The sequence below is a fragment of the Spermophilus citellus genome (assembly GCF_964194105.1).
Source record: "Spermophilus citellus genome assembly, chromosome: 9".
NCBI lineage: Eukaryota > Metazoa > Chordata > Mammalia > Rodentia > Sciuridae > Spermophilus > Spermophilus citellus.
In genome coordinates, this window is record NC_138191.1 from 119,110,909 (window position 1) to 119,122,023 (window position 11,115).

Genomic DNA, 11,115 nt, shown 5'->3' on the forward strand with positions numbered 1-11,115 from the left:
ATAAATAAGTGAAATAAAGGTATTGTGTCCAACTACAACTAAAAATAAATAAATTATTTTAAAAAAAGAAAAAATAAGGGGCTGCGGCTGTGGCTGTGGCTTAGTGGTAGAGCACTCACCTGGCATGCTTGAGGCACTGGGTTCGATCCTCAGCACCACATAAAAATAAATTAATTAATTAAATAAAGATAAAAATTTTAAAATTAAAAATAAAAGAAAAAATAATTTTAATATGTCAAGTATCTTATAATTTGTGACAAATTCTGGTCATTTATTTTATGTTCAGTCCTCATAGTTGCTTGCTCATGGGATAAAATATTCCGTTTAATCGCTTCTCAATCTTTGGTTTAAGTCAATTGAAATATTATTTATACAATTGAAAACAAAATAGATATAACAATTGGAACTGGTGTGGTGGTACATGCCTGTCATCTTTTTGACTCAGGAGGCTGAGGCAGGAGGATCGCAAGTTGAGGCCAGCCTCAACAATTTAGCAAGGTCATAAACAATTTAGCAAGATCCTGTCTCAAAATAAAAATAAAAATAAAAATAGCTGAGTATGGTGGTGCCTGCTGTAATTCCAGCAGCTCTGGAGGCTGAGGCAGGAAGATCTCAAGTTCAAAGCCAGCCTTAGCAATGCCGAGGTGCTTAGCAACTCAGCGAGACACTGTCTCTAAATAAACTACAAAATAAGGCTGGGAATGTGGCTTAGTGGTTAAGAACCCCTGGGTTCAATCCTGGGTACCAAAAGAGAAAAAGAAAACAATTAGAAATCTTAAAAGTTCAATGTTGAATTCTGAAAATTGTAAACTGTCAAAATTATGTCAAAATGCTTACAAAACTGGTACATTGCAAGCACCTAGAAAACAGTAGCTATTAAATTCCAACATAGATTCAGGGCATGTTGGTGCCTGCCTGTCATCCTAGTTACTGGGCAGGCTGAGGCAGGAGGATTGAAAGTTCCAGATTATCCTCAATAATTTAGGGAGATGACTGTATTAAATAAAATAAAACAAAATACATAGAAAGGGCTGGTATGTTCAAGACCCTGAGTTCAACTCCCAGTACCAGGGGTAAAAAAAATCATAATTGAATGAGTAAGTGATATACATATGCATTTTAAAAATGGAATCATATCAGTCATGTTTTATGTCTTGAGTTTTTCACTTTATATATTGTGAACATTTTTTCATGCATTAAATTTTCTACAGTTAACATTTTAAATAGTTGCATAATTTTTACTATATACATTGTATTCTATCATTACTGTAGGATATATTGGTTCTTTCTAGGTTTTACTTATTCACTTATTTTATAATTATGAATAACATAACACAGGCAATCAGAATTATTAGTTTTGCTTTTTTTTTTCTTTTCTTCTTCCCCTTCCTCTTTCTCTTCTTCTGTGTGTGTGTGTATGTGTGTGTGTGTGTGTACATGCACGCACACATGCTGGGGATTGAACCCAGGATCTCGCATATGCTAAGCACATATATCACTTAGCTACACCCTAGTCTCTCTTAATAGTTTTCCTGGAGTAAATTCCTAGAAGAGGAAGTGTTGGCTCAAATCTTACTTTACTTGTACAAGTTGGAAGACTTAACTGTCCTCTCAACCAACTTTCATTTGTCCTTGTCTTTTCTCTCTTGCCTTTGAAATTGTACTCATCTTTCAAAACCCAGTCCCAACACTGAAATCCTCCTGAGACCTGTCCTCACTTCTCTGATTGCCAGTTCCTAGAAAACAGAAAAGAGTGATCCAGTCTTGCTTCCAAGAAAAAGCAAGATCTAATTTCTGAATGTCTGAAAATAATTTCCAGTTCTGGTAAATGATGTTGCTGGAACAGTAGTTCCTAAATCAAGGATCTTAACATTTGTCTAGTGTGACAGTTTGGCACAATAGCATAAGGCTGTAATCTCTGTCACTCAGGAGGCTAACACAGAAGGACAGCAAGTTTGAGGCCAGCTTGTCGATTTAGTGAGACCCTGTCTCAAAATAAAAGGAAACAGGCTGGGGATCTAGCTCAGCGGCAGAGTATTTGCCTAGCATGTGTGAAGTCCTGAGTTTAATCTCCAGTACTGCAAAAAAAAAAAAAAAAAAAGTTTAAATATGATCCGAATACTACACAATGTATACATGGTACTCCATAAATATGTTCAATTTTTATGTATCGATTTAAAAATACACTTAAATTTAAATTTAGAATATGGTACTTTTTGCAAAGTTTTTAGCAAGTGCCCAAGATATAGTAAATGCTTAATAAATTTTAACAATGACTGTAAGGTAGGCCACCTAACTTATCAGGCACACCTGATAAGGCCTGAATTTCAGGAATGGGCCCAATTTAAGGTCAAGCTGAGGTCTAGAACCCTGTTATGACTGATTCTTTTAAAACAGGGCAAAACTTATAAATACAAATGAGCATTGCTTACTTCAAAATTATGATAATCATTGGATGCAGTAGCATATGCCTGTAATCCTAGCAACTTGGAAGGCTGAGGTAAGAGGATGGAAAGTTCAAGGCCAGCCTGTGCAATTTAGCAAGACCCTGTCCCAGAAGAAAAAAGAAAGAACTAGGGATGTAGTTCAAAGGTAAAGCACCCCTGGGCTTAAACCCCAGAGCAAAAAAAAAAAAAAAGGGGGGGGGGGCGCTGGTGGTGGTGGTTCATCCTGGAGGTAGGGTTCTCATTCCAGGGACCTTCCCACTCTCCAAAACAGTTTTGGGATGCACAATTCATAAGCACCTATAAGGTGTATGACACATTCTTTTGAACATCCATGTTGGCCGCAAATCTTTATCTTCTATATAGATGAATTCAATTTTTAAAATAATCACAAGTTAATAGGGCTGGGGATATGACTCAGTGATAGAGTGCTTGCCTACCATGTGTGAGACCCTGGTTTTGATCCCCAACATTAAAAAATTAAATAATTAATTAATAGGTAAAAGGGGAACCTTAGATAGAATTGATTATCTTATATGGTTCTTATGTAGATTTTATCCTTATTAAATAAATTAATTTTAAAGATAAAATCAATAAGCTCTATTGAGATTTTTAAAAGGAAATCATCACAGGGCATGGTGATGTATGTATAATTCTGGTGATTTGTGAGGCTGAAGCAGGAGGATCACAAATTTGAGCCAACATGAGCAACTTAGCAAGACCATCTTGAAATTAAAATAAATAAATAAATAAAATAAAAGAGCTGGGGATATAGCTCAGTGGTAGAGTGTTGAGAGCCACAGCCGAAGGGGCCCCAACAAACTTCCAGCTGCCAGCAAACTTCCAGCTGCCGGCTGATGATTGGCTCACAGCGGCCCCAGCAACATCTAGCTGATTGGCTCCTCTGTGGTGATGCTCATTGGGCTGTTTCCCTGCCCTTTCAGACCACGGAGCTGCTCATTGGGGGACTTCTTTGGCTCCGCCCACATGACCCAGCCAATCGGCCTCAAGAGCAGGAGGATTGGGGGAGTGGGAGAGGCTTGGGTTTTGTGTGAGAGGCTTGTAGGAAGCCAGTGGTGGCAGTTGGGCTCTGAGGGTTTTTCCTGAGGAGCTGTTTTGTTTGGCCTGTGTGGTTCTAAAAATAAAGTTCGTTTCTTTTGACAAGTGGCTCCTGAATTGTGCCCAGCCAGACTGCGGCAGTAGAGAACCCTGAGTTCAATCTCCAGTACAAGAAAGAAAGAAAGAAGGAAATTACCTATCAGCCTGAGGTAGGGTAGAGAAATAAGGATAGGTAAAAAGGAGACAAATAGGGAAGGAAACAGGAATTGTAACTTTAAATCTAAAAACTCCAGGAGGGCTGGGGTTGTGGCTCAGCAGTAGAGTGCTGGCCTAGCAAGTGTGAGGCCCTGGATTCAATCCTCAGCACCACATAAAAATAAATAAATAAATAAACAAACAAATAAATAAATAAAATATTGTGTCTAACTACAACTAAAAAATAAATATTAAAAACAGAAACTCCAGGCTTGTTTTCCTCCAGGCCTAAATACTGCAAATCCAGTTAAATAGTGCCTATATTCTTGGTTAGTTTACAGGATGTACTTTTAGACCAATTAAAAGAAGCCTAGAAAGAGAAACTTTGAAAGAACCAAGATACAGGTGCAGTCCAAGTGCTATCTATTAACTAGAAATGTCATCCTGAGGATCTTGAAAAGAACCAGATCATTAGGACCTACTCTGTGTTCCACAATCAAAGGAACTGAGCTCATTAGGCTCATCCCTACCCCTAATTACAAGGTTTTCTTTAAAAGAAGGAACCTGAGGCCCTCAGAGCTGTCCTACTCTCCAGCAACCGAGTATCACACTCCTTTTGCCTTACTCTATTATTGGCTTTCCTGAATAAATCTCTACTTGTGCCTCTTTTTTTTGTTAAAGATTTTTTTGTTGTTGTTGTATTGGACACAATACCTTCATTTTATTTATTTATTTTTATGTGGTTCTGAGGATTGAACCCAGGGCTGCATACATGTGAGGCAAGCACTCTACCGCTGAGCCACAACCCAGCCCCTACTTGTGCCTCTTTTGACACATCCTGAAATTAATTTCTGTAGTTAAATCAAGAATCGGCTGCCTGGCCTAGCAGCACATACCTGTAATCCCAGCCACAGGGGAGGCTGAGGCAGTATTGGATCACAAGTTCAAGGCCAGCCTCAGCAATTTAGTGAGGCCCTAAGTAACTTGGCTAGATCCTGTCTCAAAATGAAAAGTAAGGGGCTGGGGATGTGGCTCAAGCGGTAGCGCGCTCGCCTGGAATGCGTGCGGCCCGGGTTCGATCCTCAGCACCACATACCAACAAAGATGTTGTGTCCGCCGAGAACTAATAAATAAATAAATATTAAAGAAAAAAAATGAAAAGTAAAAAGGGCTGAGGATGTGGCTTAGTGGTAAAGCACCCCTTGGTTCAATTGCTGGTAACTAAATAAATAAATAAAACAAAGAACTTGCCAGGGCTGAGTTGAAGTCCCTTTCTCCCTTCTGGGGACCTCCTTGTACCTCATCCAGTGACAACTGTACCTCTACAACACAAAATGCTGTTATTATTTTGGTGTGGTTTGCTTATCTTTCCTTAATGCATACTGTTAAAGATAGTTCTGGGCATGGTGGCACACGCCTGTAATCACAGCAATTTAGAAGGCTAAGGCAGGAGGATTGTAATTTCAAGACCAGCCTCAGTAATTTAGTGAGGCCCTAAGCAATTTATGGAGATACTGTCTTAAAATAAACAAAACTAAACAAAACAAAAGGTCAGGGAATGTAGCTCAGAGGTAAAGACCCTCTGGGTTCAATCTCCAGTTTAAAAAAAAAGTGGTAATAATGTACATATAATTTGTAACATGCTAAACTAATTTAATATTATATCATCAACATTTTTCATATTGCTGTAGGGTCTTCATAATAGTAACTTTATTGGCTGCACAATAGTTCATCAAATGAATTTGCCATCATTTACTGAACTGTGATTCTTTTGTTGAACACTTGGGTTTTTCAATATTTTTAATTTTTTATTTTTTTTTAAAGAGAGAGAGAGAATTTTAATATTTATTTTTTAGTTTTCGGTGGACACAACATCTTTGTTTGTATGTGGTGCTGAGGATCGAACCCGGGCCCCGCGCATGCCAGGCGAGCGCGCTACCGCTTGAGCCACATCCCCAGCCCAGTATTTTTTATTTTTATGAAAAATTTCTTTCCCCATACCTTAGCTTATTTCCTCAACCTGAATTACCAGAAATAGAACAGCCAGGTCAAAGGGCATGAGCATTTGTTTATTTATTTATTTTCCTTTTAATTGACAGTTATTTGTTGTTTTTATTTCCAGGACTAGGGATTGAACCCAGGGGCACTAACTGTACCACAGAATTACATCCTGAGCACCTTCCCTCACCCTTTTTATTTTGAGATGGCCTTCAAGCTGGCCTGAAACTTGTGTTCCTCTTGCCTCATCCTCTGGTAGCTGAGGCTACAGGCATGTACCATAGCGCCCGGTTGGTGGTTCTTTTGTGTGTGTGTGTGTGTGTGTGTGTGTGTGTGTGCTGGAGATTGAACCCAAGGCCTTGTGCATGTGATGCAAGCACTCTACCAACTGAGCCATATCCCCAGCCCCCGGTTGGTGGTTCTTGATATTTACTTCCAAATTGCTTTCTGATGGGTTTTCTCAAATTTACAATGCCACTAGAAACATGAGGATGCTCATCTTACTGCACTTTGAAAAGTTCTGGGTATCATCATTTCAATAAATTAAGAGCTAGCCGGGCAGAGTGACTCCAATCTGTAATCCCAGCAACAGGAAAACTAAGGCAGGAGGATTACAACTTTGAAGCCAGCCTTGAGTCCAGCCTCAGCAATTTAACAAGGCTCTGAGCATCTTGGTGAGACCATGTCTCAAAATAAAAAATTAAAAGGGATGGGGATATGGCTCAGTGGTAAAGTACCCCTGGGCTCAATCCCTAGTACCAAAATAATAATAAAACAAATTAAATGCTAGAAAATGGGCTGGGTTGTGGCTCAGTGGCAGAGCACTTGCAGAGTATATGTGACGCACTGAGTTCGATCTTCAGCACCACATAAAAATACATAAATAAAATAAACGTATTGTGTCTATCTACAGTGAAAAATATTTTTTTTTAGAAAGAGCTAGGGCTGGGATTGTGGCTCAGGGGTAGAGTGCTCACCTAGTATGTGTGAGGCACTGGGTTCGATCCTCAGCACCACATAAAAATAAAATAAAGGTACTGTGTCCATCTACAACTAAAAAAATTATTTTTAAAAAAGAGCTAGAAATATATTTCATATAAACTAATTTTGAAATCAATGAACTTGATTTCTCCCCTCCCCACTCCAAGAAATTATTTGAACAATAACAAAGTTTTATAAATAAAAACTTTCTCAAAAAAAAAAAAACTTTGAAGGGAACTACTTATTTAGATGTTTATTTTCTGGTATGTTTGTTTTTTAAATTTAGTCTCAGTTCACATTCACACCACCAAGGAAAAACACAAACAATTACAGTCAGATTGACAAAAAGCCAGTGTGGTGACTCACATCCTGTTCAGAGTTGATTTTACATTGTTGGTCACCATCATTATTAAGAACCTGACACTGCCTAAGGGCATCCTGGGGCTAGGATGCTCTCTCATTTGAGAAGAGAGCTCAACTTTCAAAGTGTAGGAGAACCTGACTCCCTCTTCACACTTGTACTCAGGCCACCTGACTAAACAGCTGGCACAGAGTGGAAAATTCTAGACAGACATCCTTAGTTCCCTATTAAAGCAATATTCTTTTTCTTTCTTTTATTTTTCTGGTTTTTGTTTGTTTGTTTGTTTATAGCAGGGATTAAACCCAGGGGTGTGGGGCACTTTACCACTGAGCCACATCCCCAAGTTCCCTTTTATATATATATATATTTTTAGTTGTACATGACACAATACCTTTGTTTTATTTATTTACTTTTATGTGGTGCTAAGGATTGAACCCAGGGCCTCGCATGTGCTAGGTGAGCACTCTACCACTGAGCTGCAACCCCAGCCACCTCCCCCCTTGCCTCAAACCTCCCAAACCAATGTGCCTGGCTTCTGTACATATTATTGTTTAAATTAGCAGCCAAGCATGATGTGATGGCCCATGTCTATAATTGCAGTGACCAGGAGGCTGAGGCAGGAAAAATCACAGGTTTGAAGCCAGTCTTAGCAATTCAGTGAGGCCCTGAGCAGGGTAGTGATACCCTGCTCAAAATAAAAAAATTAAAATGACAAAGTATGTGGCTCAGTAAAGGGGCCCTGGGTTCAATCCCCTGTTCCCAGCAAAAACAAACAACTAGGGGCTGGGGCTGTGGCTTTGTGTTAGAGTACTTGTCTGGCATGTGCAAGGCCCTGGGTTTGATTTCTAACACCACAAAAACATAAAAAATAAAAATAAATAGAAAATAGCATTCCATACACATTGTTTCTATTTTTTTTTCCTTAAAATTCCTGGATGAGTACAGTTTCTTCTTTTTCTCCTCCTCCTCCTCCTCCTCCTCCTCCTCCTCCTCCTCCTCCTCCTCCTCCACCTCCTCCTTCTTTTGTGTGTGTTAATTACTGGGAATTGAACCCCAGGGTTCAACCCCACCTCTGGCTACAATTTCTGCCTATAAATGTTTATGATGGGCCAGGTACTATCCCAATTTTTTTAACATATAATAACTCATTAATCCTCCTAATAACCCTTTAAGAAAGGCAATATTAGTATTACCACTTAATGATAAGGAGACTAAGTTCACATAGTTAATGTTAACTAACTGGAATATTTCCATGTCGTTAAATTTGCAAATTTTTTTCAAAATGATATCTTATAGTATGGATGAAGTAATATTTAAGTATTCCATCCTCTTTTATTTGACATCTGGATTATTTCCATTTCTTGCTATCAGACACACCACTAAGATAAATAACCTTATGATACACATTTGTGAACATCCTTAATTATTTCCTTAGGGTAAACACACACCCTCAATAATAGTTGCACTGACCTTTATTTTCTCCAAAAAGGTACGCCTTGCTCAATGTTCTCCATGACCCTGAATGTTGTATATTTTAACATTTTTTCCTAGAACAACTTTTTAAAATTCATTTTTTCAGTTCTGAAAAATACATTCAAGCACTAAAGCACTAGTGATTTCTTTAAAGTTAAAAAGCCAGGGTCTGAAAACTCCCATTTTTCATAATTTCTTCCTGATTTTCACGGATGCTGAGTGTCATGGCTTAGAAATCAACTCATTGAAGAAGAATGTAGAGTGTTAACCTGGGACAGACGAGTTCACACAAGTGAGATTCTTTTGGCCTACAAGTCAGCATTCATTGATTCACTCACTCATTCATTCAAAAAATATTTGAAATTCTATTAGATGAGTCATGTTAAGTTGGGTAGGGGATTGGGGTTCACAGAAATAAAGTATTTAGAATAAAACATTTAGTAAGTGTTAAAATATTTAGTACACTAAATTAATATTTACAACCAGGCACTGTGCTCTTAAATGAGTGGGTTATCTCATTTAATCCCTACAGCAATCTCTAGGAATGGAGTTCTTTGATTATACTCATTCTGCAGGAATAGAAAACTAAGGCCTAAACAGGGGTTTGTTTTGGTGCTAGGAATCGAATCCAGGGCAATGGCTGGTCATGGTGACATATGCCTGTAATTCATGTGACCTGGGAGGCTAAGGTATAAGAATCTCAAGTTCCACCCTAAGCAATTTAGCAAGACCCTATCTTAAAATAAAAAGACTGGGGCTGAGGTTGTGGCATAGTGATCGAACTCTTACCTAGCATGTGTGAGGCACTGGGTTAGATTCTCAGCACCACATAAAAGTAAATAAATAAAGGTCCATTGACAACTTAAAAAAATATATTAAAAAAAGACTGGGGATGTGGTTCAGTGGTAAAGTGTCCCTGGGTGAAATCACCAGTACCATCCCCACCCCCACCCTGCTGCCAAATCAAATCCATGGCATTAAACAATCCTAAACCTACATTCTACTACTTAGTTACAGTCTTAGCCCCTGAGTGGGGTTTGAATTTGAACCCCAAATTCCATCTGGGGCTGAGGGTTGAGCTCTTGCCTGTTATGCTTGAGGCCCTGTTTTCTTTTTTTTTTTTTTTAAGAGAGAGTGAGAGAGGAGAGAGAGAGAGAGAGAGAGAGAGAATTTTTAATATTTATTTTTTTTTAGTTCTCGGCGGACACAACATCTTTGTTGGTATGTGGTGCTGAGGATCGAACCCGGGCCGCACGCATGCCAGGCGAGCGCGCTACCGCTTGAGCCACATCCCCAGCCCAGAGGCCCTGTTTTCTATGCCTAGCACTATACACACAAAAAAACCTAAAGTCTGTGCTCATAATCATAATTCTGTACTACAAAATGTAGTTTCTGGGGCTGCAGTTGTGGCTCAGTGGTAGAGTACTTGCCAAGCATGTGCAAGGAGCTGGGTTTGATCCTCAGCACCACATAAAAATAACAAAGGTATTGTGTCTATCTACAACTAAATAATTTTTTTTTTAAAAAAAACATAGTTCATGTGGCTCAGTGGTAGAGCACTCAACTCGAACATGCGAGACCCTGGCTTTGATCCTCAACAACACATAAAAATAAATAAGTGAAATAAAGGTATTGTGTCTAACTACAACTAGAAAATAAATATTTTAAAAAACATAGTTTCTCCCCTTAGGAAGCATACATTCTTGTTAATAATACTAGAATTGAAAACAATTAACAGGTACAAAGACTTATGTGGCACACTTGTAATTCCATCAACTTGGGAGCTGAGGCAGAAGAATATCAAGTTTGAGGTCAGCCTCAGTAACTTATAAAAAGGGCTGGGGAATATAGCTCAGTGGTAAAGCGCCCTGAGTTCAATCTCCAGTACCAAACAAAGCAAAACAAAACAAAAACAAAAACAAAAAAACAGCAACAAAACACACTTTAAGGCTGGGGTTGTGGCTTAGCAGTAGAGCACTCGCCCAGCAAATGAGGAGCCAATGTGGGTTCAATCCTTAGTACCACATATAAATGAATAAAGGTATTGTATCCACATACAACTAAAAAAAATATTAAAAAAAAACACATTTTATAGGGCCAAGACTGCTGGGTTTTATGCATATTGATAATTTGTCTGGCAGACCTATGGAAACAGGTGCTACAGATCTTTTTGCAGATGAGATGGAGATGAGAAAATAGACTTTGTGAGAATTTAAATTATTTGCCCAAGATACCAAAATGATTAAATGGTAGAGCCAGAAGTCAAAACAGATACACGCAGAATTACCACGCAGGGAAGGTGATGAAATGTGAAGTGAGTGATTCTATGTAGCTGCTGTCAAAAGTCAGAGGTGAGAAGGAAAGACTTCATGGCCTTCTTGTGGTCAGGAATGATCACAGAAGGACAGTAATAGAAATCCTGGCAACTTGTAGGGCCCTGTGTTGAAAATATTCATACAGTTTAGTTTGTTGTATGCTTTTGTAATGAAAGTATTTTTATTCCCAATTTGACAGATGAGGAAATGGATTGTATGCATTATGTCCCAGGTGATCTAGCTAGGAAATGACATAGCTAAAATTGAAAGCTACCTTTGTCTCTCACAT

General features: G+C 38.7%; 1 long non-coding RNA gene across 1 annotated transcript in view; it reads left to right on the plus strand.

Moving 5' to 3' along the window:
- LOC308657003 overlaps positions 1 to 9,720 on the plus strand; it is a 195,316-nt gene extending 185,596 nt beyond the window's left edge. Inside the window, exon 4 of the long non-coding RNA XR_014023827.1 lies at positions 9,706 to 9,720. This is a non-coding gene — a long non-coding RNA (uncharacterized lncRNA). The remainder of the gene's footprint in view (positions 1 to 9,705) is intronic.
- The last annotated feature ends 1,395 nt before the right edge of the window (positions 9,721 to 11,115 follow it).